General features: G+C 47.6%; 1 protein-coding gene across 12 annotated transcripts in view; it reads left to right on the top strand.

Annotated features, from left to right (window-relative positions):
* Positions 1–27,177, top strand: part of CADM4 (cell adhesion molecule 4) — a 142,341-nt gene that overhangs the window by 21,363 nt on the left and 93,801 nt on the right. For 3 of the 12 annotated variants that reach the window (XM_084815145.1, XM_084815147.1, XM_084815149.1), the window contains exon 2: positions 11,457–11,674. The exons of 8 other annotated variants lie outside the window; for them this stretch is intronic. The gene's annotated coding sequence lies outside the window, so the exon portion shown is untranslated. Of the gene's footprint in view, positions 1–9,097; positions 9,225–11,456; positions 11,675–27,177 lie in introns of all 12 variants that reach the window. One more of the 12 variants, XM_084815146.1, reaches the window with a different exon arrangement.

Genomic DNA, 27,177 nt, shown 5'->3' on the forward strand with positions numbered 1-27,177 from the left:
GGAAAACGACCTCAGAGGCGAAGTGGATTGCGGTGGAAAGGTAGAGATTCCGCTCTCCTGCCCACCCTCCCCTCTTGCACTTTGAACCACACCCCACTTTACATGTGATTGGTGCAGAGAAGTGTAGGTTATTGACAGTTTTTCATCCCTGGATCCCTTGTGGAAAGTTCCACTCATATTGTTGTTGTTCAGTTGTTCAGTCGTGTCCAACTCTTTGTGACCCACTCAGATACCTTTCCATAATATCACACACTTAATGGGAGGTTGTACCAACCTGGGAAGTGCCATCAGTCTGGCAGCATTTGAGACAGCGACTAAATACCTGCCCCACCTGGAATTGGCGAGACTGGGTGGTTCGTGGTATGAACATAAGAAGAGCCATCCTGGATCAGATCAAGGGTCAATCTAGTCCAGAATTCTGTTCACACTGTGGCCAAACAGCTGTCCACGAGAAACCCACAAGCAGGACATAAGTGCAACCATACCCTCCTGCCCATGTTCCCCAGCAACTTGTGTACATAGGCATACTGCCTTTGATTCTGGAGGTAGCAAATAGCCATCAGGATTAGTAGCCTTGATAGCCTTCTCTTCCAGGAATTTGTGTATGGAAGCAGTTACAGGCCCTCTGCCTTCCTGCTGGAGTGCTGCCTCCAATGAGCATCTCTTCCACTTCATTCCATCCCTTTCAAACCTGTACAGTCTAATTGTGCCTGCCTCTGCATCCTTTGTCTACTTGGCTTGCTTTTCTCTCTCCTCCTTTTATCTTTTTCTCTCCCTCCCTCCCTCCCTCCCTCCCTCCCTCCCATCCCTGAATCATTCTTGTTTCTAAAGCTCCCTTTGCCCTCTGCAGAGGGAAAGGATTTAAAGGTTGTCAAAAAACATGGCTTTGGGGGGTTGATTTCAGGAGAAGAGGGGAGATGGTTCCAGCAGGTGCAAAAAACGGGATTAGAAACACTGGGTTCTATTTGCTCTCAATCCAGTGGTTCAAAAGGAAAAGCCTAGATGTGGTTTTCCAGGTTCTCATTTCAGCTTTTAAAAGAAAAGTGATGGGAAGGAACTGGGAGTCAGAAGGACTCCTGCTTCTATTTCTACCTCTTGAGTGGGAAGCCACATCTAGTGATTGCAGCCTTCAGTGAAGTGTTCAGCAAACTGGTGGGCGAGGAGCATGAGTGCATATTTCGGGGAAATGGCAGGGGAGGAAGGGGTTTTGTCCACCTTATTGGTAATAGTTCTATAAAAAGGTTCAGGGTTTCCCTACCATGCGATCCCATTTCAATTAGTTGAAAGGGAGGAATGGGGTTGAGTGTCTCTGGCTGCGGTGAGCACCTGGCCATCTTAGCCTGAAAGGGGTGTGCACATGTCAGGAGGTGGTTGTGGCATGTATAAAAGATTATTAAAGAGATTCTAAAAAGGGGATCAGACAACTTCATGGAGGAAGGTAGTGTAGAGCAGCCTTCCCCAACCTGGTGCCCTCCAGTGCCAGAGGCAAATGATCCTATGTACACCCGTTGCTGGGGAATAGGGGTGGGAGGGTGCTGTTGCACTCATGTCCTGCTTGTGGGTTCCTGGTTGACAGCTGGGTGACCACTGTGTGAACAGAGTGTTGAACCAGATGGATCCTTGGTCTGATCCAGCATGGCTCTTCTTATGTTCTTATGAGGTTTGGACTGCAATGTCCATCATCCCTGACCATTGGCTATGCTGACTTGGGTGGATGGGAATTGTCATGCAAAACATACGCAGAATACAAAGCACGTAGGGGAAGGCTGGTGTGGAAAAAGGCCCAGCTAGGAATAAAATCAATCTCTCTCTCTCTCTCTCTCTCTCTCTCTCCCTCTCTCTCCCTCCCCTCCCCCCGCTCCCCTGGATACAATGGCCTATAGTTTCCTCATTACATAGCAACCTACCTGCCACAACCCAAGCATCCCCATATGTACAGGCTGAAATTCCACTCTGCCCACATGATTCTATCTACTAGGAATAGATTCAGAATCTCTCTTGTGGTAGGCAGAAACTTTGACTGCCATCCTCCCCGGTTGCCGAGCAGTGCCAATGGCTCATGTCTCTCTGCATACTTGTTGGACATACCACATCCCAACTCTGCCCTTGAGGTGGACTCAAGCTCACCTGGGTGGGTGGGGTATGATGACAGTTGCAGTTCAACAAATCTGGGGGGCACTAGGTTGGGGGAGGCTGCTCTAGGGTTAATTTACAGTTCACATGGGGGCAGTGATAAGGCCCAACAGGCCTGACCATTCTCTGGCTGAAACAGTGCCCCAGAATTCTTCACAACCACTATGGTTCCATGGCAGGCAAGGTTGATCTGGAAAGTGTTCCCTTAGGGTAGAGAGTTCAAAAACCCCACCGGTTCAGGAAGTGTCAGAGAGGGGCATGTGGTGTCCATTTTTCCATTTATTTAGTAGTGGGCCATAGGCCATTCATGTGTGTGATGTCAGACACCTTGTGCATGTGGAAGGGGAGGGTCTAGGAGTTGGGGATTCCTGGGTTGTGTTTTCAGCTGTGAGAAAAGAATGTGGCCTGTGGGTAAGAACAGGAAGGGGTGCTGCAAAGCCCAGGGCTCCTGCATTCCCCTGACGACTTGGCCTGATAAATGAGAGCTCTTTGCCCAGGGATATTTGGGGGATATAGAGACAGCTGTGGAGATGGAGGCTCTTGTCAGGTCTCTCTGAATTTGCCTCGCACCCCCTATCTGATCCCTGTGGGGAACTGAGAAGAAGGGGGAAGGAAGGAAAGAAGGAAAAAAGAAAGAAAGAAAGAAAGAAAGAAAAAGGAAGGGAGAGGAGGAGCCCTCAAGAGGTGCTACTATGAAGATGGTGTTTGAAAATCAGTATGCTTTCTTCACAGACAGCTCCCTTCCTTTCCCTTTTCCCTTTCCACGCCCAAGTGGGCTTACCCAGCAAAGGGGAAAGCACTATGCTGCTTGGAGCCATGAGGCAGTCATTTTAATTCACCACAGTTTAGGGCGCAATCCTATGCATGTTTAGATAGAAAAAGTCCTACAACTTCTAGCATTCCCCAGCCAGCCATGCTGGCCGGGCAATGCTGGGAGCTGTAGGACTTCGTTCTGTCTAAATCTGCATAGATTCATGCTCTCTCTCTCTCTCTCTCTCTCTCTCTCTCTCTCTCTCTCACACACACACACACACACACACACACTCACGCACGCACCCCCATGTATCCAGCATGCATGCATACACACACATGTCCCTCCCTTCTCCTTCTCCTCCAGATGTTTGGGACTTCAAGTCCCATCAGCCCCAGTCAGCAGGGCCAATGTTCAGGAATGGTGGTAGCCTAAAACACCAGGAGGGCACCAGGTTAGGGAAGGCTGCCCTAGAGCAATAGTATATTGGGGGGAGTTAAAATAGTGGCACCTGGCACTGACCACCAGGGGGAAAAAGTGTCAAGGTTGGTTGAGGAGAGGTGTCAGCCATGGCCCCTGCCGGGGTGCTAGGGCTCCAGCAATTTTACAAGGATGCCTCTTGATGGTGGTACCAGGGCTCTGATGGGAGCAGCAATGTTGGTTGGTTTATGTGTCTGCCCTGTTCTCGCATTAAGCGGTTGTGTGTGTGTGTGTGTGTGTGTGTGTGGGGGGGGGGTTATAATGTCAAATGTGTGCCTGGGTGAAGGGAATCCTTCCTTCTTCCATGCCTTGCCTTACTGTGCTCTGTGGCTGCAGGCCCTCTTCCCTTGCCTCATATATGAGTGGGGCAGACATGTATAAACAGAACGGGGCTTCCCTGCTCGTGTCTAGCTTGGCCTCCAGGCAGCCAGCAGCATATTGCAGGCTTTTGCAAGAACAGTGAGGTGCACAGCCTTCCTGCCTCCCTTCCTGATAATCAGGGATCCTGGGGCGCTGGCGTGTTTCTCCACCAAGTGCCTGCGTAGAGAGCTAGCCAGTTAACAGCCAGCCAGCCAGCGTCTCCAAATGCCCAATTGGCTTTTTGTAACCATCAATCATTAATGATTCTTAATCCAGCTGGGTATCTCCTGGGGAGAAACAAGAGGGAACGTCCCAGCTGTGATGGGAGTGAGATGGATGATCTTTGCTCAGCAAACTGTGGGGTGGGATGATACAGGGGAGGGAAGATACCGGGGCCTCTGCTTTTAGGCTTCTGTCCCATTTTCCTTTCAGCCTCTTATCTCCTGAGGAAGTCTCCCTTTCCTTACACTTCCATCCCATTGATTTCTCCCGAAATTATTCATTGGGGTTTCATAGCAGAGAAGGGATGCCTTCCCTGAATACCATCTGGGTGGAATTCTCCTTCTGGTAATGAACTGGAACCATTTGGGGGTGGGCAGGAAGAAGTGGGAGCAGAGCCACTTGGGAATATTTGGCAGCTGCTTCAGGCAGCTGAGTGGGGGGCGCCATTTGCTATTCCACCTCAGGCTGCAAAATGTCTTGAGCTAGCCCTGAGTGGAAGAAAAGTGTACGTGTCCTCCCTGTACTTTTTTTCTTTCAATTCACAGTGTTCTTAATGATTAAATTAATTGCTTAGTTTGTTAGTTTTACTGTTCAACAATAGGGTGTTTGAGGTAGATCAGGGAGACCAGAGAGCCTGGATTTGTGGGTTTTATTTGGGGCTTAATTATGAGGCAGAACAAGGCTAAGCCTTGGAACCTCAGTGATGGGATTTATGAAGTAATAATAAAATCAAGGGTACCCTTGAGCATGTGAAGAGTACTTTGTTCCCTTTATTATACTTCTGTCCTTTAGAAAGGTTATAACATCTTAGGCGGCATAGAGTTGTGCATGGCTTGAGCGGTGACCCACTGGGTAACTGCACTCACCCTTTTTTTGGCAGACATCCAGCCTTCCTTGGAGAATTGAGCAAATGGTTCTATCAGTTTCCAGCAGAAGCTCACTATCTGGCTGGTCCCTTAATAACAATCACAACCCCACATTCCCTACTCCCTTCCTTGCTCTCTGACCAGAACAATGTTTCAACTTTAGGAAAACACACACATAACTGGCTAAAAGGTTACAGCACTGGATAAATGTTTAGTTAGATAAACATGTCAGGCACCTTTAATTATTTTAATTAAAAAAATAAAATCCCAAAGCCTCACTCATGCATTGGTAGGAAGGGCAGAAATTGCCTTTCAATCCAGGGCAGGTACTGCCATCATAGGCAGAGCAAAGGCTGTGGGGGAAACAGAGCCTTTCCCACAGCAGGAAAACCCCACACCTGCCAGCTTCTGTAGATAGACCTGTCTGCACGTCCCCTTGCACATGGTTCCCTGTGGATTCCTCTGCAAGTGCAAGGCAATTAGTTTCCCCAGGAGTGGTCCCATATCGTTCCCAGGCCTTTCTGTTCCACGGAGGGGGCCACAGCTTGTCCTCATGTTTCTGAGATTAGGAGGCAGATAAAATGGTGTGGCCACCCAATAGATTTCAGCCCTAGCATCTCTCTTTGGCCACTGCATACAAAACAGGACTTGGTGTGAGTTTGTCCTCCTGTAGAGTGAGCCAATGCATGTGACAGACATAATGGCTGGAGATTAGAATGCTGATTCAGTCATCTGTCTAACACCTCCACTCCACACAGTTCATGCATTTTGGCTCCTTCCTTCCTTCCTTCCTTCCTTCCTTCCTTCCTTCCTTCCTTCCTTCTTCATCTGCCTATCTATCTGCCTGTCTGCCTATCTGCCTATCTATAAGCTCAATCAATTTTAAAAGAGATGGAGAACTTTTCCAGGAAGGTGGGAAACAGGGCTTGTGATGATACTGATTCAAGTGAATCAGTGGTGCACACAGCCAGCTTCTACTGCAAATGCACATTATGCACTGGTTTTTCCTCCACTCTGCAAACTGGTAACAGGATGCTGGGTGGCATGGCATTATATCTCAATAAAATATTTCCTTTGAGATTGATTGGTGGATGGGTTTTGCTTGTGCTTGGAACGTGACTGATGACACTTCCCAAGACCAGGAAGGATTTTTGCCCCCCTCTCAGTCAGATTGCTCGAACACCCTGTGGATTTTATTGCCTACCCTTGTCACTTGTGGTGTGGTTTGACTTGTCTTGTCTTTGTTGCTCAGTTGAGTAGAGCAGGTTTCCGTTTAGGCAGCACTTCTGAAATGCACCTTTCTCTCCACTTGTTGTGGACCGTGGTATTGATTGAGGTGGATGAAGGGACAAGCTGTATGATGCATCCTGGTCACACTGTGCCACAAAGAGAATAGGTACCCTAGCCTGCAGAAAGGCATCTGAACAACAGAATGTACAGTGGCACCGCCTCTGAGTACCGCCTCTGAGGGAGGCTTGGAGGATGGCAGCGAGGGGAAGGGCTTTTTCAGCAGTGGCCCCCCAATTGTGGAATGTTCCCCCCAGCTAGGCCTGCCTGGCGCCAACATTATAGTCTTTTTGGCGCCAGATTAAGATTTTCCTCTATTCCCAGGCATTTGATGGCATATGATGGGCTCTTTAATGCATCCGTTGAATTGTTTTGGTTGTCACTGAAGTTTTAGTTGTTTTATGGGGTGCTGGTATTTTAGTGGATCATTGTTAGCTGTTTTAAATTTCCTATGTTTTAATTTTGCTGCCTTGAGTCTTTTTTGAGAGAGGTGTCTAAGAAATGTAATAATTAATAATGTTAAGAGCTGTATCTTGCCACTGTTTTTGCTTTGCCCCTGCCCCATTACACAAATGCCTGCCTCCAATATAGAATCCATATTTTAGAGCTGCATTTAGGGAGCTTAGTTGCATCTATCCACTGCAGAGTTCTTGTGAAACCGAGTGGAGCTGAGCTCAGTGAGGAAAACCTGCCTGCCAGTGGAGCATCTGTGCAAGCGTGTGGCAAGTGGTCACTTGAGAGGGATATATCTACACTACAGATTTAACTGGTCACCCCCTTTTCCCAGAGAACTCTGGGAAATGTAGTTCTATGAAGGGGATAGGGAGGAAGGTTAGGGGATTGGTAACAGAATTTTCAGTACCTTACCAAACTATAATTCCCAGGATTCTTTGGGGGAAGCTATGACCAGTTAAAGTGGTATAAGCACAATTTATCATTGTCATGTGCCCAGTAGCTGCTACATGCACACACTTGCACTTATCTTCCTCTCTACACCCAAACAATTGCCACACTGCAGCTGTTCTCTAATATGGAAGGTTTGCCCTGGCAATTGTCTGTGGTGCTTGTCTCTTCCTTCTCCCAGACAAAAACACAAGTTTGAAAAGAATGCAGCTTGCCAATTCAATATGTTCTGTTTTCTTTAAAAAAAAAAAAGACACACTGAATAACCCCGGGCAGGGGGTGGTCAATTCCAGCATTTTTATATTGTTATATGCAGGATGTTTACTAGGAAATCTCACACAATGCTGCAAGCCTGTGATCCTAGTTGCAACCTCTTAGTGTAGTTGTTTGCATGAAGTATATATATGTATGTTTGTATTTTTAAATCTGGAAATTTCCCACACAAAATATGAAACTTTGGGCTTCTAAAGATCATGCTATTGTTTTACATTCTCACAGGTATAGGAAGTGTGTTTGTTTTTAATTTCTTTTCACTTGCATCTGTTTATTTCTGCCATGAAGTAGGGATGTTGGAAGAATCCATTTGGGGGATGGAGCTCGACAAAATTGCCTTGGTTCGTCCCCCTGAACTTTATTCCATTTTCTGTTGTGGAGCCCAACCCAGTCTCCAGCGAGTCAGGCCAGTTTGCGGATCTTCATTGTTTTTTAATTTGCACAAATTATGTCTGAAATTTGTGCTAATTTGCATAAATTGCCCAAATTTGCTGAAATGTCAGCTGGAATTTGCACAGATTATGCACATTTTGGCCATACTTTGTGCAAATCTCTATTTGTTCCTGAAGTTTGGGGGGAAAACCTGTGGCTTGGCCTGCAGATGCAAACCGAGTCAGACACGTCACAGGACTCACTGACCTGGGCCTTGTGCCTCCCAACCCAATATACAAATATTCAGTACTAAGGAAGAAGTTAATATCATTAAGCAGAGCACAAGATTGCCTTCAACCATTAGGCCATGCTATCATAGTTCAGGCTCTCAGAGTACAGGATGAGTACTCCCCAATCTAATGCTCTATCCCACACTGGCCCTTGAACAAGAGATGGGTCATTCATCCAGTGTGATCAGGTCCATTCTTTCATACATCTTCTGTTTTGCTCCCCTGAATGTTGGATTAGCAGTTGGCTGTGTGCAGGGCTCGGCTGGTTGGGTGGGCCCTTCAGACATCCATGAGCCTTGGCAGATGCCCAACCTGGCCGGATGCTGATGCTGTCCAGGAGTGAATGAATGTTTAAATGGTAGTTTTCTGCCCTAGTCTTTTAAAGGATGCTCATGGATAAGATGGGGATTCTAATCTGTGTTACTGATTGTGACTATGCAACCTTTTCCTATGGAACCTTGGGTGTGAGCAACACCTTTGGTTAAAAAAACAACACCCCCACCCTCTAACTCAGCCAAACTCCAGACCTATTTGTTTTTGTTTGTTTTCAGCCCAAATTCTGTGGGCTGATCTTGATTGATTGAATTCTTCTCAGTAAATCTTCAATACCCTTTAATGCACTTTAAAGTACCCCTTTGTATGCAGAATCAGGATGGCTAATGCAGCTTTGCTGGCAAGTGCAAAAGAAGAAAAGGAAGAAAGAGGAAGGAAGAAGGCGTCACCTGTTTTTGTACAGCTGGTTGTCCCGGGGCAGCTTGGGTAGTGGGTCAGGGAAACAGCTTAAGGAAAAGATTGTTACTTGCCAGGAATGAGTGACTGAGTAACAAGCTTCAAGGCCCAGTGAAGGAAGAACTGCCTTTGGGTTTTGTGATCCGTGGGCTAGAGACTGACTTATTTATTACATTTTTATCCTATCTGTCTTTTCAACAGCTCAGGGCAGTATAACATGGTTCCCCTCCCCCATCTTATCCTCACAACAACCTTGTGAGGTTGGGTAGACTGAAAGAGAGTGACGGGTCCAGGGTTGCTCAGCAGGTTGAGCAGGGATTTGAACCTGAAACTCCTTGATCTATGCTACAGTCAGTTTTCTGTATAACCAAAGGCTATTACAGTGGAATAAAAAAAAAAGGTAAAGGTGTCCCCAACATGTCCGACTCTAGGGTGTGGTGCTCATCTCCATTTCTAAGCCGAAGAGCCAGCGCTGTCCGGAGACGCTTCCGTGGTCATGTGGCCGGCATGACTGAACACCGAGGTGCACGAAACGCTGTTACCTTTCCCGCCGAAGCGGTACCTATTTATCTACTTGCAATTTCTTGCTTTCGAACTGCTAGGTTGGCAAAAGCTGAGACTGAAGACGGGAGCTCACTCTGTCACGCAGCACTCGGGTCTTGAACTGCTGTCCTGCCGACCTTCCGGTCTGCAGTTCAGCGTCTTAACCACTAAGCCACCACGGCCCCCCATTACAGTGGAATAAGATCCCATAAAATACAATTGTATATAACTAATCTACAGAATTCAATAGTAAGACAAAATATCATATCCTTAAGTGCCTTCAGCTGTTAGGCCATGCTACCATAGTCCATGCTCTCAGAGTACAGGAGGAGCACTCCCCAGTCTAGTACGCCACGCTGGCTGTTGTAGTAGGGGCCCCTTGGACCTCAAGAGGCTGGCCATTCCTCCAGAATGAACAGGACCACTCTTTCATCTTTGCAGTCTGTAATACATCCTCCATTTTGCTGCCCTGCATGCTGGATTAGCACCTTACTGTGTGCAGGACTTGACTGGTTGGGTGGGCCCCCATGAGCCTTGGCGGATGCCCAACCTTGCCAGGTGCTGGCACTGGCCAGGAGTGAATTAATGGTAGAATGGGGTTTTCTGCCCTAGTCTTTCAAAGGATGCTTATGGATGGGGATTCTAATCTGTGTTACTGATTGTGACTATGGAACCTTTCCCCTCTCACAGACTGGGAAACATGATGTATACCCATGGCTTCCTGTTTTTCAGGCTGGTCCAAGTATAATGAAATTAAATTATTTGGATGTTTTTAGAGTTTGGCCTGCAAGCCTGGAATAGTGACAGAAATAAGGAGTAGTTTGTGGCTTCAGAAATAGTGAGTCTTGGTTCTTCCACTTCCTGACTTCGGTGGGTGTTGTGGGGGAAATAAAGAGTGAGAACCATCCCCTCCTGAAGGATGAGACTGGTGGCCATGTATCTGAAATCTCACTTTATTCATAAATGTGTATACTTGGGTAATTCACAAAGGAACTACCAGTTGGGAACAGGTTACACATGGCTTTTATCAGAAAACACAGTGCATAGTAAGAAATACTAGGCAAGAGATCCTAGCCACTTAGAAGCTTGCATATGTTATCTATATCATCAAGCATGCATCAAGCATGTATCACGTGCACAGAATGCTTCTCCCTATCCATGGATGCACCCTTAAGCACAGCTGGGGCTCAATGATTTGCGAATTCCTGCAAGGTGGTACCTTATCTCATTAGGCAATGGGTCCTGCCTATTGTCCTCATGAAATAGGAGTTGGAGTCTCCTTTATCTGTATTCAGGATTGTTTATTCCACCCTCTTACCCAGTTATCTGTGTCTTATTTTCCTCAGTTAAATTCTCTGTGCTTTTCCATCCTGGGGATTTTGGTTCAGGCCTGCATTTAGGCCTTTTCTCCCACAGTGTCATGCATCCTCCTTGCTCTGCTTTTTCTCCACTTGTGGCCATGTGTCGGTCTTCTTCAGTGCTCTTGATAGTTTAACTGCATTGCTTGACGTCTGTGACCTGCCCTCGATTAATGTTGCGTAGAATCGCACTGTTTGGCACTCTCTCTCTTGGGGCCAAAGCCAGATGTGATGCGGGAGAGCCATGATTGGATGCTTTTGCTTTGTTTTGCTTATAAGAAGCTGCAAGGGGGATTTAAATCCTTTCCCCTTATACTGTTCTAAATCTCCCTCCCCACCCCAGTATCAGCTATTTTTCCTGCTAGGGGAAAAATGCAGGCACCTGTCTTCCCCCCACCCCTGCTAATAACATCTTTGAACTAGCCGGAGGATTTTGAGTGGGGAAATACAAAGGGGAAAGTTGGAACATCCAGTTATGGGCTCTTGGGTCATATCTGCTTTAACCCTTAGGACGACTTGCAAATGGAGGATATCTCTGGTATTGGGAGACCTGCAGATTTTTCCTGACAAGAGATTTTTGTTCCTTGCCAGCTGTATGGCAGGCTGGAGTTCAGCTGGTGCAGCTTGCCCCAGCATAGTGATGCAGAGAGAACTAAACCATTCACCTGGTGGATTTCTACCTGCCAGACAGCTGTCAAAAGCATGGAATGTCTGTCAGGGGGGAGGGGCTGGGCGGAAGGAGGCAATTTGACCTGTGAACCATATGGGGAGCTGCATCAAGACAGCAGACAGGGAGATTAGCAGATCTAGCAGGATCAGCGCCAAGTCCGGTCCTTCCGCATCCATGGTGTTTTCCTTTTCTCTCCCTTTCCCCTCTGCCTGTGAGCAGACTGCAGTGCTGAGCTACAGGTGAGAGAGAAGAGCAGTTGTGGGCCGGCCTGCTCGCCTGATCCTCCTGGGGGTAAGCGAGTTTAGCGGGGAGAAATCCTGGCTGGTCCCAGGCCCAGCCTTTGTCAGGCTGTGGATTTGATCTGGCAAGAGCGTGAGGAATTGGGATCCCAGTGGGCAACCCGACAAGGAGGAAGACCGGACTGCTGCCAGAGGCAAGTGAGTGTAATTCATTCCTGTTTGTCAGGATTTAATGAAACTCTTTCTCTCCCTGGGGATGTGTGTGTGTGTGTTGAGAAGCTGGGACTGGCGTTGCTGTTGCTCAGCAGGAGAGGAAGGAGCTTGCTGCAGATGGAATGAAAGCCCTTCGCTAGTCTTCACCTAGCAGGGGGTGTTCTCATGAATGGGCAGAACCTCAGGTGTTTTGTGACTGTCTTGTGGGGAATTTCCCTCTATTTTCATTGCATGTAGAAGGGGAGCATCAGAGGCATGCTATATAAGAGAAATGGTTGGCCCCCATGATCCAGGGTGTTTGCACCCCCATAATTGCTTAGCAGCTTCTTAAGTTGCTTCTCAGTGGGTACCTTATGGAAAAAGAAGCCAAGAATATTTCCTCTCTTCTAATTTGTGATTATGTCTGCTATCTGAAATTGGAATTCAGCTTCCCTTTTTCTTTTTCTAAAAGCAAGTTTCTAGCCCTCAATGTTGCTACTCAAGGTTTGCAAATATCTCCATGCCTGTCCCCTCTTTTCATTCTACTTCTATGAAACCTGCTACCATTCCTCCAATCTTTGCTGCCCTGGTTCTCAGCTAACCTTAATCGGGCTCTGGGTTTGTTGCCTGTTCTCCTCACCCCTCAGCATGTAGTCAATGCGTATTCTTTGTCTGTGTGCATCTCCTCTTGACTTGCTGTTGACCTTGCCTAGAAGGAAAGGAAGCAAGACAGCAACACAGCTCCCTTTGGAACACTTCAGTGCTCTCCAGTTAATGGAAATGCCCTAATGGCAAAACAGAACGACCCCAGGGAATAAACTGTTGGAAGGCTATCTAGTCCAACCCATTGTCCAAAGGTAGGATTTCTGTCACTTGTCAGCCCATCCCTCCAAGTAGCCTGTAGAATCCAAACTACGCTCTCCAAAAGGAGGTATGCTATACTAAGGTGGCAGATCAGATTGCTCCTGACAAGGGAGCCAAGCCACATGTTACAAGAATAGGCCAAAAATATTGTTTTTCCCAGGGCCACCAACCAGTCTGTCCTGGGGTAAATATTCCTTTCTGGTCACTAATATGGTGATGAATCCTTTGCCACGCGCAAACCAAAACATAGTGTAATTTGCTTAATGTGCATCCCTGCTTGTGAAGTTCCAAATTTCACCTCTTGGGGAGATTCATGGTAACACAGTTTGTGTGTGTGTGTGTACTGCTCCTAGGCCCTCCAATCCAGGGGTGAATTATGGGTCAGGCTGGATTGTACACCATGTCTGGACACTCCCCAGTTAGAAAAGCACACTGCAGGCTTCCCCTGTGGAAACCACTTGCTGGCTTCCTCAAGAGGTCTCAATTATGTGCTTTAATGAAATAATTCTTGGGCTGATGCCCAGCTGGTTACGTATGCCACCCCTCCACCTGTGATCTTGCTCTGTGATCTTCCCACATGTCATCATTTCTGCACACACACGCACCACTCTGCCGCCACCACTGCATTGGTTGGCAGGGAGCCTTGAGGCATGTTCCCCACATCCCCTGGCTCCCTCTCCCCCTTGCACTCAGAAATGAATTAAATCCTTGGAACGAGGCCTTAATAGATCTCTGATATTGGTGCCAGCTGCTGGGAGGACACCAGCCTAGAGCCAGGAGAGACGACAGGACAGCAGTTGTCTTCTCTCACAGCAAAGAGAGCATGCACCTTTGCAGGCCATTTTCTCTGCTTTTGGAGTTGGGGTATCCCTTTCTCTAGTTGAGGGCTGAGGTGTCACCATCTCTGGGGATGGTGCAAAGGTATCCATAGGGATCTTCTGTGGGGGGGACTGGAGTGAGACATGGAGAGGAGGAAAAATGGAAAAGTGGGAGCATGGAGTACTGATTTGAAAGGGGAAACATGAGAGCTAATTAATGGGCCTGGGCCTGAGGTCAAAGCCCAACTCTGCCATCCATTCATTTTGTGGCCTTTGGTAGGTTATTTTGTCTCCATGTGTTTTTTGGGCCACACTTAGCCTGCTTTGTGTCTGATGGGCCATTTAAAGATAAACTATTCTGGGTTCAGTTATCTTGAGTATGTTGTTCGTATGGGGGAAAGGTAGGTGGGTGGGTGGGGTGGAGAACCTTTAGCCTTCCAGGTGAGGTTTGAATGCAGAATCCATCAGCTCAACCAGCATGGATGATCAAAGGTCAGAGGTGCAGTTTTCTTCACATAGGGAAAACTTTACCCATGGAATTCTTGCCTGTCATGAAACTTTAAAATGCTGAGCTTCCAGCAGGAAAAAAAGTTGGCTACCCTAACTCCTCTCTGTTCCAGACTACTGTGCATAAGGTGGGAGGGGGATGGCATTTAACTGTTCCCATAAGCAGACAGGCCCTTTTAGAAATGAGGGCCATGGTGGGTGGGATGGATTTGGTGGGGGGCCTGCTGAGCACGTTCCACAGGGAGCCATCCTCCCCACACAGACTTTCAAGTGACCATCAGTGGGGTTGTAGAATGCAAGGAGTGAGGGAGGGGGCCGCTGGTTTTGTGGGTGCACAATGGCCCATTCTCCACTCCCTGGCTAGGATAAGGGGCCCCCTGTGCAGTGGCTGCAGGCACACAGAGCTGCCTCTCAGGCCTTTGTTTCCAGCCTCGAGGCCTGTTTGTTTTCCCTCTTCTCCCTCCACCAGGATCGGCTGCCTCTTTGCAACCAGATGAGCCAGGAGCTGTCATCGCCTCCTGGCACCAGCTGAATAGGGAGGGGCTCAGGGAACAGCCCGGCTGCTAGCAGGGAAGTGCTGCCCTTAAAGGGGATTAGGAGGATTTGCGGAGGGTAGAACATAGGAAGCTGCCTTTGAGTCAGACCCTTGGTCCATCAAGCCTGGCATTGCTGACACTGACTGGCAGCGGCTCTCCAGGGTTTCAGGCAGGAGTTTTCCCAGTCCTACCTGGAGATGCTAAGGATTGACCCTGGGACCTTCTACCTACAAACCAGGTACTCTACCACTGAGCCAGGACCCTTCCCCAATGTAAATGCTTATTTGTAAATGGCTGTTTAGCTGTAATGGTAAAAGAACCTCCATGTTCAGAGGAAATATATATCTGAATATCAGATGATTTGGGGTGGGGTGGGGATGCACAAAATGGGAGCGAGGGCTGCTGCCTTCATCACCCGGCTTGTGGGCTCTCCAGAGGCTCCTACCAGTCCACTGCTGGGAACAGGGTGCTGGCCTAGATTCAGCAGAGCTGCTCGTGTGAGGCATAGAGGCAGGCCTAGGAAAGGAGAGGTGCGTGAGAAGGAGAGAGCGAGTGTAACACTTTTCTTCAGGGTCTCTAAAGGGAGTCACAGCAAAGGCTTGGTACAGGGACAATTAACATATATCATTTTAATTTCTTAATTAAAAACAACAATAATGCTCATGTAATGAGTAATGTACATGCATAGCAATTCACTTATCACCAAAACAATAAAACAGACCACAGCCCTCCCAAGTCTTTCAGCTTGAGTCCACAACAAAAATATAAATAAAGCTTCTCTCTGAAGCTTGATTTTTCTGCTGGCCAAAGAAAGAAAACAGTCTCTACTCAGTTCACTCCAACTCCACAGCAATCTTCTCGAAATGGAACAGGATCCAGCAACACGGGAACAACTTTGTAAAGAGCCCTGTCTTAAGGATTCAGGGCCTTAGAGAGAGGAAAAAGCAAGCTTCTTCCACACTGCATTTTGGTAACTGCCTAAAATGGTGGCCACTCCCTATCTCACTCCTTATTGAGTATGTGCAGGCGTATTCCTACTCAGAATTCTTAAAGAAAAATATACCAGTGGGTTACACAAGCACCCAACTTACCTGCTCCCACTTCCAAAATCCTGGGGAAGAACCCAGGAGTACTCCAAATTAACAGAACGGCAGTTGTTGTCATCACTAGGCCACCCTTCCTCAACCTGGTGCTCTCCAGATGTGTTAGACTACAACTCCCTCAATGGCCATGCTGCTGGGGATGCTGGGATTGTAGTCCAACACGTCTGGGGAAGGTTGGGCTAGACCTTTTTATCTGATATTACAAACCCCAGTGGTCCCCAGCTCCTGGCTGGCCTGGCTGCTACACAAAACAGTTTTGAGCCCTGTGATAGTTAACCAAGGATGCATTTTACTAAGGATACTCTTAACAAAGAATGGTTGGGTAGGAGAAGAGGAAATACAGGACAAAGTCATACAATTTATTTTATTATTGCATTTACAATAATATTACAATGAAACAAAATATAAACACACTGTTTCTTGCATAGTTTTGCAGTTCTGCTAAAGTTACCTTTCAGGGTGGTCAAGTGTGGGCAGCTCCCTGAGTTAGTGATACTCTTGGGCTTCCTCTTGCAGAGCTCACAGTTTGGATGTTGCAGAGTGCCAAGAGAGGTTCAGCGATAGCTGTGTAGATATTGGATGGATGGAAGTGAAGAACAGGGCTTTCTCTCCTAGTCACTGGTCTTGCTTCACCTTCTAAGGGTCCATTTGTCCATCTCTATATGTGCATGCATGAGGGTCAGCTAGATGCACACTGTGGTGGAATTCTTGGTAAGATGATTGACTGTTTGCCTTTACCACTCACCCAGAATTGCTGTTCAGACTGCAGTATTCCTCTACCCCACCCCCACCCCGTTCACTGTACAGCGGGCCGAATGATAGTCTGCATGAGTGGTGAAGCAATCCAACACCTGTTTTGCATCCAGCCCAATTTGCACGGCCCACTTGACCTTCACGTTGGCACATGCCATTTTCTATGTGTCTCATCACCACCAAGTGGTTGGCGGAAACTGCTCCGATTACCACATTTGTTTCCAAAATCACAAGGGCTAGGAACCTGGTTGTTTTATTTAAAGCTGAGCATCTGGGCATTTTGAGGGAGCCAGCATGTTCTGTGTAAGTCTGCTGCAGCATATTGCTGCAACAGACTAACGTGGCTACCCATCTGGAAACGTATTCCATGTTAGACGGAATATCATGTCATTATCATATCTGTGAAGATTCCTAGAATCTGTGCCAGTGCTGGGGGTAGATCGCTTATGCTGTGGTATGCTTGCTTTGGCAGTGCTGGCTCCTTCCAAGTAGCCAAGTCCTGATTGGAATACTCTTTGCTAGAGCTTTTTGATTCCATCCCCATCCTTCTCCAAAAATCAACCCCATCTTCCTTTCCCCTGCTAGAACTGAACAGCTCTGTGTCTTATTCATCAATTCCTTGTGTTTACCTGGAGTTCCTACAAATCAATAACCTCCTTTTAGCATAGGAGGCTGTAAAATGCTGATAATTCCAGATGGAGCAAGCGACATTGTTAAAATATAGGAGGCACTTAAATTTCACAGAGGGGAATATAAAAAAGTCTCCTGTTTTCCCATTATGGATTGCAGAGAGAGAGAAAGAGAGAGCGCAGGAGAGATGCTAGCTTCCTGCAGAAGCCCCAGCTCCTCTGCAAAGAGCTGGGAACTGTAGTTCTTCACAGGAAGCTGGGGGCGTACTGGCTAAGGTGAAGAATTTAACCTTGAGGTTTAAGGTCATGAAAACAGATAGCAGGTTTCCCAGATCTTTCTGAAGGTCCATTTCTTTAGCAGGAGAAGGAGGTGAGTTTAAGGTGCTGTTACCAGTGGCAGAGAGGCACATCTGACCCATGCAGCACAACCCACTCATACGTTGTCCGGAGCAAACCCCACTGAAATGAGCACAAGCTGAGCTGCTTCAGTGGGGCTTGTGCACAAAGACTTCCTGGCTGATTGTTCTGTGTTAGCAAGATGGGGGTGCCAGTACCAATGTGGTCTGGTTGGCGCTTCGGGTATCAACTTCAATGTGGCCATTTTGAGAGGAAACTAATGCCCAGGCATAAAGTTCTTGTGCCATAGAGATGGGGGACAGAGTGACTAACCTAGCTGTGTGATGGTTCTGCCACCCCAAAATATATGCCATACTAACCTTTTTTCCTAACTCAGAAAGATGCCATTTGGATTTTGTACTTTTTTGTATTGCTGGAACTGCCAGTGCTACCGGATTCTCCTCAATTTCCCTTACAGGGTTGCTGTAAAGATCAGAATTGGATAATGCACATGAATTTCTCTGAACACTTGAAAATGTTATCCAGAGGTGGGCAACTTATGGCCCTCCAGATGTTTTGGCCTACACCTCCCATCAGCCCTCACCATTGACTATGTTGGCTAGAGCTAATGGGAGTTGTAGGCCAAAACATCTAGAGGGTCACAGATTGCCCACCACTGGAGTAGGGGCTTGTCATATCTTTGATTGATTGTATTTTTATCCTGCTCCTCAGCCAAAAAAGGCTCCTGGAGCGGCTTACAATCAATGAACAAAGAAGACAGTCCCTGCCCACACGCTTACAATCTAAAAAAGGCATGACACACAAGGAAAAGGCAATGGGGAGGGGAGAAAAAAGATCTATGTACTATGCAGCACAGTGTTTGTGTCAAATGCTTGAAACTACTACAGGTAGCAGTGTGGAGGCAAAGAGGTAGGGATATGTGTGAGTCGGGTGGGGTGAGGAGTGGCACTGGTGGCCACAACTCCTCTTTTTACTCTGGAGCTGTTGGGGAGAATGACATTTTGAAAGTCAGGAGCCAGGATTTGGGGGATCCTGTCAGTGGAAGGTGGCCTTTAGGAAGCCAGGAGCAGCTGATGGCCCGGAGCAACCTAGCAAATAGCTTCACACTCTCTGACCTTTTTCTTGCATTCCCGTGACCCAGTTTTAGGCTGACATATGAGCCAGAGAAAGTGGTTTATAGGCTAGATCTGCAGAATGCTGCAAGCCAAAATTCCTAGGCTCTTTCTCATTTAGTAGAAGTAGCAGGTGCTCCAGGTCAAATCACACACTGCCAGCCTACCCTTAGCCCTCTCTTTTTAGGACTCCTCCCCATTGTCATTTTATTCCTGTGTTTTTTGTGGCAGAACATAAAGGAAGGGAAAACTATTTTTAAGGGCCTACATCTCTTTGGGCATTATAGGCCAGTTTGTGTGGATTCTGTGCCAGATTTAAAAATTAAAATAACATTCTGCACCCTGGCAATCCAAACTGTGTGCCAAGAAAAGCTGGATTCTGTGACCTGTGCATGGCACGCAGATGGATTGTATTTGCATAATTTCTTATTTTGCATGGTTCGGCTAGTCAGGGGAGGTGGGCAAGAGGTATGTAGGGCACCGAAGCAACCCCCCCCCAACCCTTGGAAATCCTATGCAGCTGCCTCCCTGGCTTCTGAGCTTTCAGTGGGCATTGCCCACCCCCATCCTTCCCAGCGTATCTCCACAGTAGGGTTAGAAGCTTTCCTTTGAAAATGAAAGCTCTTTCTCAGCAAGCTGAATTATGCCACTGGGAACGCGTTCTGCACTTTTTTTTCTAAGATTCCGCGGAATTGCAGTATAGAAGCAGCCCTGTTTATAGGTCAAAAGTGGCATAAGCAGAGAGCCTGCAATGACAGTTGTTGCCAGAGGCTTAGAGGGAGGGATCCAGGATATATTGGGGTGTGCCAGGGATAGAGAAAAAAGGGATTCAAACGACCCTGGTGATATTCTCAATCCCAGCATTTCCGCCACTTCCCAATTTTATCTAGGATTGTCGTTTGCTAAACAGACATATCCCTAGCTTTTGATCCCAAACCACAGCACTCTTGCCAAGCCATCCCTGGGGCACTCCCCATTCAGCTCCTGCTCTCTCTACCCCACCCACCCCGGTGGGGTGAACAGGGATGTGTCCAAGCCCCTCTCCCAAGGTGTTTCAAAGATCCTTTTAACACCAAAGGAAGCCCAGCCCCAGGTATCATTAGCAGCCAGTGGGAAGATCCAGCCTGCAGAAGCTGTGATAAGGGATTAACCTGCTGGAGCATCCCAAGGGAAGCAGTTACCAGATCACAGTGCTGCATACTCTTCCACAGCCTGGATTAATTCCCCCCTCTTATCTCTGGCTGCAGCTGAGACAGGCATTGCTTTGCAGGGACGGGAACTGAGGATTCTTGCTGCTGCAGCACTGGAGGCAGCAGAGGAGATGTGATTCACCTGGAAACCCCACTTCGGCCCCCAACCCAACCCTACTCCAGTGGTGGAAGTCTGCAGACAATACCATGGGCCTAACTCTCTCCTGACCTGCAGCCCAGGAGTGCAGAATTCCAACTTCCAGGCAGTCCATCCTATCCCTAACACAGGTTGCAGTTTAAAGTGAATACATTAACAGGTTAAAATCAGGAAAAAAACACCATGGCAATGTTCCCATGGAATGATAAGCTAGGATTCTGGCTTATTATGAACACATTGCATGCTAGTGTGTGCAGCCCATTGGCTGCAGCTTGGCTCCTCCCTGCCAGGGTGATCACTAATCAACCATGAAAGTTTTTTGTTTTTTTTTAAAGCATGTTGTCTGAACCAAAGTTCCTGGCTTTTCACTCCCCTTACAAGCCAGAATTGCAGACCAGGGTTTGTTCTTGGTTTACTAATCCTGGCTAGTTTGGGAGTGACAAGCCAGAATCTCCCGTTTGGGTGACACACTAAACAGACTCCTTCTTAGGGCACAATCCTATGCATGCTGGCTGGGGCATGCTGGAAGATGTAGGACCTTTTTCTGTCTAAACGTGCATAGGATTGCACCCTTAGTTTGTTTAACGGTTGTGCTGACATGGAGGAGGCAAAGAGCAAAGCAGTAGATGGGCTATGTGCACATGTATGCAGCTGATACACAATAAACCAGGATTCTCCGGAATCACACAGAGCCAGTGTGGTGTAGTGGCAAGAGTGTTGGACTGGGAGCTGGGAGATCCGGGTTCTAGTCCCCACTCGGCCATGGAAGCTCCCTGGGTGACTTTGGGCCAGTCACACACTCTCAGCCCAACCAACCTCACAGGGTTGTTGTTGTGAGGATAAAATGGAGAGGAGGAGGATAATGTAAGCCGCCTTGGGTTCCTTGCAAGAGGAAAAAAGGCGGGATATAAATGCAATAATAATAAATAAATAATTCTGTAGGAATGCAGCCAGTGTATGCTAAAAATTCCTTAAACCAGGGGTGCAGAACCTCAGGCCCTGGGGCCAAATCTGGTTCTCCAAATTTCCCCAGATGGCTCTGCCCCATCCATTGACCACTGATGATTTGATGGTCTCCCAACTATTGTGCACTCCCCCCCACCCTTCTAGAAGGTTGAAATTAGAGCTGTGCACAAATGGCCTCTTGAAATTCTCCACCTTACTTGTGGGCAGAGAAATTTGGGAGACAATTTCACCGCATTTCTCCAGGGAAAGGAGAAATTCTCAACTGTTTCTCCAGGTAGGGCTCACCATTGGTAGGGCTTGTAGCACAGCTTCTTTCTTTTTTGGTAAGGCTTTTGCGATCTTTGTGCTGCAGCTGCATATCTTGGCAGGCTTGCCCCCAATTTCCAGCTACCACAATGCAGGTGGGGGCAGTGTTGTGTCCAGCTACAGGGATGAGGTGGAGATAGTGCTCTGCCAAAATCTGTCCTCCAATTTCCTGAAAGTTTTCTCCCCCCATGAAAGAGGCTTCCTTTGTTCTGCCTCATTCGGAATGTTTTATAATTTATTTTTGTGGTGTTTTTGAGATTACCTAATCACAGCTAGCCTCCCAGGCTGCCTGCACGTCCTGATCTGCAAAAGCCCTATGGGAGGAATTACCTCATGTTGGCTTCCCCTGGGCTTTAATTGACAGGCTGCCAGAGAGATGATTGTACAATGAAAAACAGGACACTTGTGCTCACTCCTCGGCCACCCCCTAAATAAGGAAAGCCCAACCCCAACCCAGGAGAATTTCTCAAAAATTTCTTCATTGAATTTCTTTTTGAAAGCAATTTCTCTTCTATCAAATCGAATGGGGATGGTAAAAAAAAAAAATGGGGAGAAATTTTCGGCACAGGACTAGCTGAAATGCCTCTCTAAGGATCAGTTACTGGCAGGAAGAAGTTTGCACTGGTATTCTTGGTATTTTGACACCACCCCTTTTGCCCTTGGCCCTGCCTTCTTCGCCCACTGGAATGCGTCCCCCGAGGGTTTCTCTGAAATGGAATTCAGCACCCCTCCTCTACACCTTTTAAACCTTAGGGGGGATACATCATTAAGGTATCTGTACAGGAGCGAAGGAAAGAAGCCCTCTCTCGGCGTCAGGTGTTTATGTCCTTTCCCATGGTGCAAGAGCAATCTAGTTGCTGGCACTTAATTTTCAAAAGGAGATGTGCCAAGCAGTCATGGTCCTGGGGTGGGTGGGGGGTGTTTTCTACCATACTCTACCATCACTGCGCAGTGCCCAAGGAGGGCCAAGGTAGGACTTGACTTACTCCACACACTCACTAGCTATCTGTATGCACCAAGTGTCGGAAGCAGGGAATCACACCAAATAAAGGTGCAAGTTAAGGTTTAATTTGTTCTTGGAGTTTTTAAATCCGTTATATGCAATAGCTCAGGTTACTCAGGGTACAGAGCTAATTAACAGCTCTGGATGCATCAGAGCCTTGGGTGCAAACAGGTCACAACAGGGGGAGGAGGGGGGATGTTGCCTAGCAGCCAGGTAGATCCAAATAAGTTTCCTTTTAGCTGGGGGGTGGGGGGGGGTTGTATATAAATCTACTGTTCAGTCGATTATGTAGCAGTAGTGGTTTTATTCTGTAGAAATTTGGCCTGATTTGCTCTACTGTTCTATGCTTCTGGCTGCATAGCCAAGGGATTATCTGTTTATGACTCAGTAAAGTTTGCCAAGCCTTTCTGTTTCTGGATTCAGTCTGCTTTATTTAGCACCCACTTTTACTAATGCCAAGGCCCACCATGGGGGAAGGTTTTCTTCCTGTTACTGGGCATGAAGTCTTTGTGCATGTGCCCAACCTTTTCGCATGTGCCGTTTGGCACATAGGGAGTTTCCCCTTTGCTGTTGGCTCAGATCAAGCCTTGCTCTTTGTCCTGCTCTGGGATTTTACCACCCACTGTTTCTGACAGCAATTCCTCCCTGGTTCTGAGGTCTGGGTTCCTCTGGATTCAGGGCAGATGTTTCTGCAGAGATCCATTGACTGTGAAGGGAGGTTGTGGAATGTAAGGGAAGGAGAGCGCAGGGCCTTGAACAGTATATGAAAGGAAATGAAGAGAGCTAGAGCCTTTAGTGCAGGGGTGCAGAACTAAGGCCCAGGGACCAAATCCAGCCCTCCTGGGGTCTTAGTCTGGCCCTCTGGGGTTCTCCAGATGGCCACACTCCCTCCTCCTAGCTCCACCCACTGTTCATTTTGTGGTTTTCCAGCTTTTGTGGAGTTTTCCCCCTTTCTAAGAGGAGTAGTAGTTAGTAGTATTAACATTTCTTTACCACCCCATAGTTGACACTCTCTGGGCAGTTTACAGAAGTTAAAACATTAACTTACAATATAAAACGTTTAAAAGCTATTTAAATGAAAGCACATAGACAACATATAGAAACAACATATAACTAAAAACAACTTTGAATTGTCAGTCATAACTAAAGACACATCCAGGACCAATTAAAACTTATCATGTGCTGCCAAATGCCTGGAAAAAGAGAGAGCTCTTAACCTGGCACCGAAAAAAATAACAGTGTTAGTGCCAGGCGGACCTCATCGGGGAACTTGTTCCACAGATGAGGAGCCACCACTAAGAAGGCCGTCCCCCTGTTTGCCACCTTCTGAGCTTTCCTTGGTGGAGGCACTTGGGAGGACCTTAGATGTTGAACCTAGAGTATGGGTAGGTTCATTTTGGGAGAGGCGTGCCGTCAGGTATTGTGGTCCCGTGCTGTGTATTTACTTTTATTTATTTATTTAATTACATTTATATCCCACCTTTCTTCCATCATGGAACTCAAGGTGGCTACATGTGGTTCCCAAGTGGTCTCCCCTCCAAGCACTGGCCAGACCCAGACCTGCTTAGCTTCAGCGAGGTGGCTGCCTCATGTGCCTTCAGACTGTGCCCTGGGACATGCCTTGCTAGGGCTTAGCTATTGGCAGTAAGATCTTTAAGCAAAACTGTGCTGGCAGTTTGGCCCCACCCCCTTTGCCTTTGGCCCCACCTACCACTGGAATGCAGCCCCTGAGAGCTTCTCTGAAATGGAATCCAACCCTCAGGCTGAAAGAGGTTCAGCACCCCTACTCCAGCATGTGTGTGCATTGCATTCACCTAGCCAGAAAGATGAACTGGTCCCTGCTCTTCTGCAGTGATAGAGTGAGGGACCCAGCTCCCTGGAAGAACTGCCCAGCTCAATGAAGAAGTGTGAGTCAGCAGCAGAACAAAGAGGCCCTTATTTATGCCTGTGGGCAGCTTTGACGTTTCTAGGCTCCTGGCTTGTGGCCTGTGAAGAATGCTAGGTCATGCTCCCCTTCCTGGAGGGCGCCTTGGAGTGACTGGCATCCACGTCCCACTGTCTGTCAAATGGCCCATTCTTTAGCTCTCCAGTCAAAAATGTGACCCATGGAAATACCAGTGCTGTGAGCCTCCTCCCAGAAGTACCAAACGGGATGCTCCCAGTAAGTAAATGTCTCCCTCCCCCACAGTCAAGAGAGACTCTGGGATGGTGGGACCTTCCTTGCAGCAGTGGGGTGTTGAATGCATACTCTTGCTCTGAGCTCCACAAACTCCTTTCAGTAGCCCTGAAACCTCAGTAAAGAGCTGTGGGGGAAAGAGGGAAAGGATCCAATCGACACATGGTAAAACAGAGCCTCCCTTGGTTTCTCAGTATTCCTCCTCCCCACCACAAAGGGTGGTGTCCTGAGGGGAAGGAATAAAGAATGAGGGGTGCTCAATAAGTTATGGCGGTTGTCATTCTGCCAGGCGATGGCTGGTGATTGGCTGGGATCCGGGAACTGCTATATTACAGGATGGACGGAAATGTTCAACAACATGTAAATGGCATTGTCACCTTATTAATCTAATACTTACAGGGACTGGCAGGCGGGCTTGGCTGGGATCAGAGCAGAGACAGATGGGGAGTGATTGAGGCCTGTCGAAACTGGCCAGCACAACAATACATTCTCCTCCCCAGCCTGTGATGTCTAGTTGTGGAACTGTGGGCCTTTCTGATATCTACAGCAGTGGCAGAACATGGACATGGATGCTGGCATGGAACTCTCCACCATTGTTCATGCTTTCTGAGAAATTTTGGGTCCCAGGGAAGGTGACCTCATGGGTTACCCTGCAACTGCTTCACAATTGGCTGCCTCTGTGTATTCACAACAGGGCTCGAATGGCTTTTACTGTCTGTGTCGGAGGCCATGTGCAGAGAGAAGGAAGAGAATGCTGATGTCAGAGCAGCACTGGCACATGATACACGCTGAAACCTGGGTGGCTTGCCTCTCTTTGCATTGAAATGGATTGTCTTGTTGATCTCAATGGAGTTTTAAAACTCAGCTTTTAACTTGGTTTCTGTAAGGGAGGAGTTAATGAAATTAATAAATCTGCAATGGATGTTTGTCATGACAAACCAAATTTGCCATGATGAGCCTCCATATTTAGAAATAGCGTTATCTCTTGCCTCTGAAGACATATAGGGAATGGCTACTACAATATGCCATGCCTGTGAACATTCTATGACATATAGCTGGTCATTCTTAAGAGAGTACTAGACAAGATAGACTCTTGGTCTAATCCAGAAAGGCACTTGCTACTCATTGATCCTAGGCCAAGATATAATCCATATGATCTAAATTGAATATCTGGGGTAGATAGTGGTGGGAGTGGCTCAATATTTACACAGACATGCATGCACACATACATGTGATAGCTCACTCTTCAGAGCAAGTTCTCAGAGAGGTTTCCAAGTTCCAATACAAAAATATAAAACATGGAGGGCTCAATCCTATGGGGATAGTTGGCCACCTCTGAACTCGGAGTGACCGACTATCCGATGAAGAGTGGGCGGAGCGCGGAGGGGATCTTCTCCTCTGTGCTTTGGCTGCCCTGCATTTGTGGCTAGATGACCGATTTTGGCTGTCTAGCTGGGGCACCTTGGGCGGGGGTGGGGAGGCTGGACGGTGCATAGGAAGTGCTGTAATAGCACTTCCGCCATCCCCTCCCCGCGCCCAGGAATGCCCCTACAAGGGGCGGGAGGTGGTTTTCTGGGAACCAACCTCTGAGTGCTGGCTCCGAGTTCGATTTCCAGTAAATGAAAAATCCTATGGCCGTCTAGCCACTGTCCAGTGACCATAGGATTGTGCCCTAAGTTAACTTTAACAATTATAGCAAAGCAACAACCATCTGACAAGGGGAAAATTTCCTGAGTTAAAAACACAGATTTAAAAGATCTGGAAAACATTTCACCAGGCGCTGAAAAGATGACAAATTTGGTGTTGGGTGTGCACCTCTAGCGAGATTGTTCCACGGCTGCGGTACCATCACAGAGAAGGCCCTGTCTCTAGTCACCACCTCTCTCACCTTCAGTGGCTGTGGGACTTAGAAGAAAATCCTCTAAAGCTTATATTAATACATGGGCAGGTTCATGTAGCAGTCCAGATATACCCAGGTCCTAAACTGTTCCGTGCAGTAGGCGGTTGGGCTCAACAATCTTTCAGCCCCCTATAATTCTAGGCAGCCAGTGTTGCACTCTTTTAAAAATAATAAATCTAGGTTAAGCTGCTATCCTACTGGTTCTGTACTCACAGTGATAACTGTTTTAGAATCTCCAGTTCAGCCTGTGAGCATGCATAGACAGTGTGGGGGTGAATGTCACCCTTTTGCCACTCAAATGGTACTGAATATGACAGTGTGACTAAAGAGTGTCAAGTAGGCAACTGATCCACATCCAGTGGTCTTAGGTGGCCCAAAGCTACATTTGGAATGTATGGCATTGTGTGCTGCTACGCAGCAGGAGCCTGACAAACATCTGGAGTGGGAGCAGGATGATGGATACACAAAAGCCTCTTCTCCCCACCATCCTCCACGCCCCATATGTGCACATCCCTTTCTGGGATCTATGTTCATTTTGCCTTGCACACTTTCTCTCCTTACCCCGAAGCTGTTACCTTGACAGCTGAGCTGACACAAAGCCAGCGCTTGGCTGCCTTCAGTAATCGGCCCTATTATCCTGGCAGGACCCTCTGCTCTCTGCACCAGACACTGACTGGCCTTAGAGGGGATGCACTCGCACGAGGCAGGCTGCGTTGCCTGGCTGCCCAGAAGGAACAGCTTTCTTCTTCTCTCCTGATACGCCATCCCTGCTTTCTTCTCTCTCTCCCCCCGATCCACCACTCCCCATAACCATGTCTTTGGTAACAGCTAGAAACGTTTACATTTCTTTTTAATTAAGACAGGAGGAGCCGGAAGGCGGGATTCCTGCTTCCAGTTCTGGGACACCGGAGTAGAGCATAGGAGTGGGGAAGCAGGGAGAGATTTTAGTAGTTTCAAGGAACATAGGAAGCTGCTTTATCCTGAATCAGAGCATTAGCCAAGTATTGTTGACACTAACTTGTAGCGGCTCTCCAGGGTTTTAGGCAGGAGTTTTTCCAGCCCTAAATGGAGATGCTGGGGCGATTAAACCTGCATGCAAAGCAGGTGCTCCGTCACTGAGCTACGGCCATCC

The sequence above is a fragment of the Heloderma suspectum genome, chromosome 10, assembly GCF_057233095.1.
Source record: "Heloderma suspectum isolate Gila_16-S chromosome 10, 16-S_ref, whole genome shotgun sequence".
Taxonomy (NCBI): Eukaryota; Metazoa; Chordata; class Lepidosauria; order Squamata; family Helodermatidae; genus Heloderma; species Heloderma suspectum.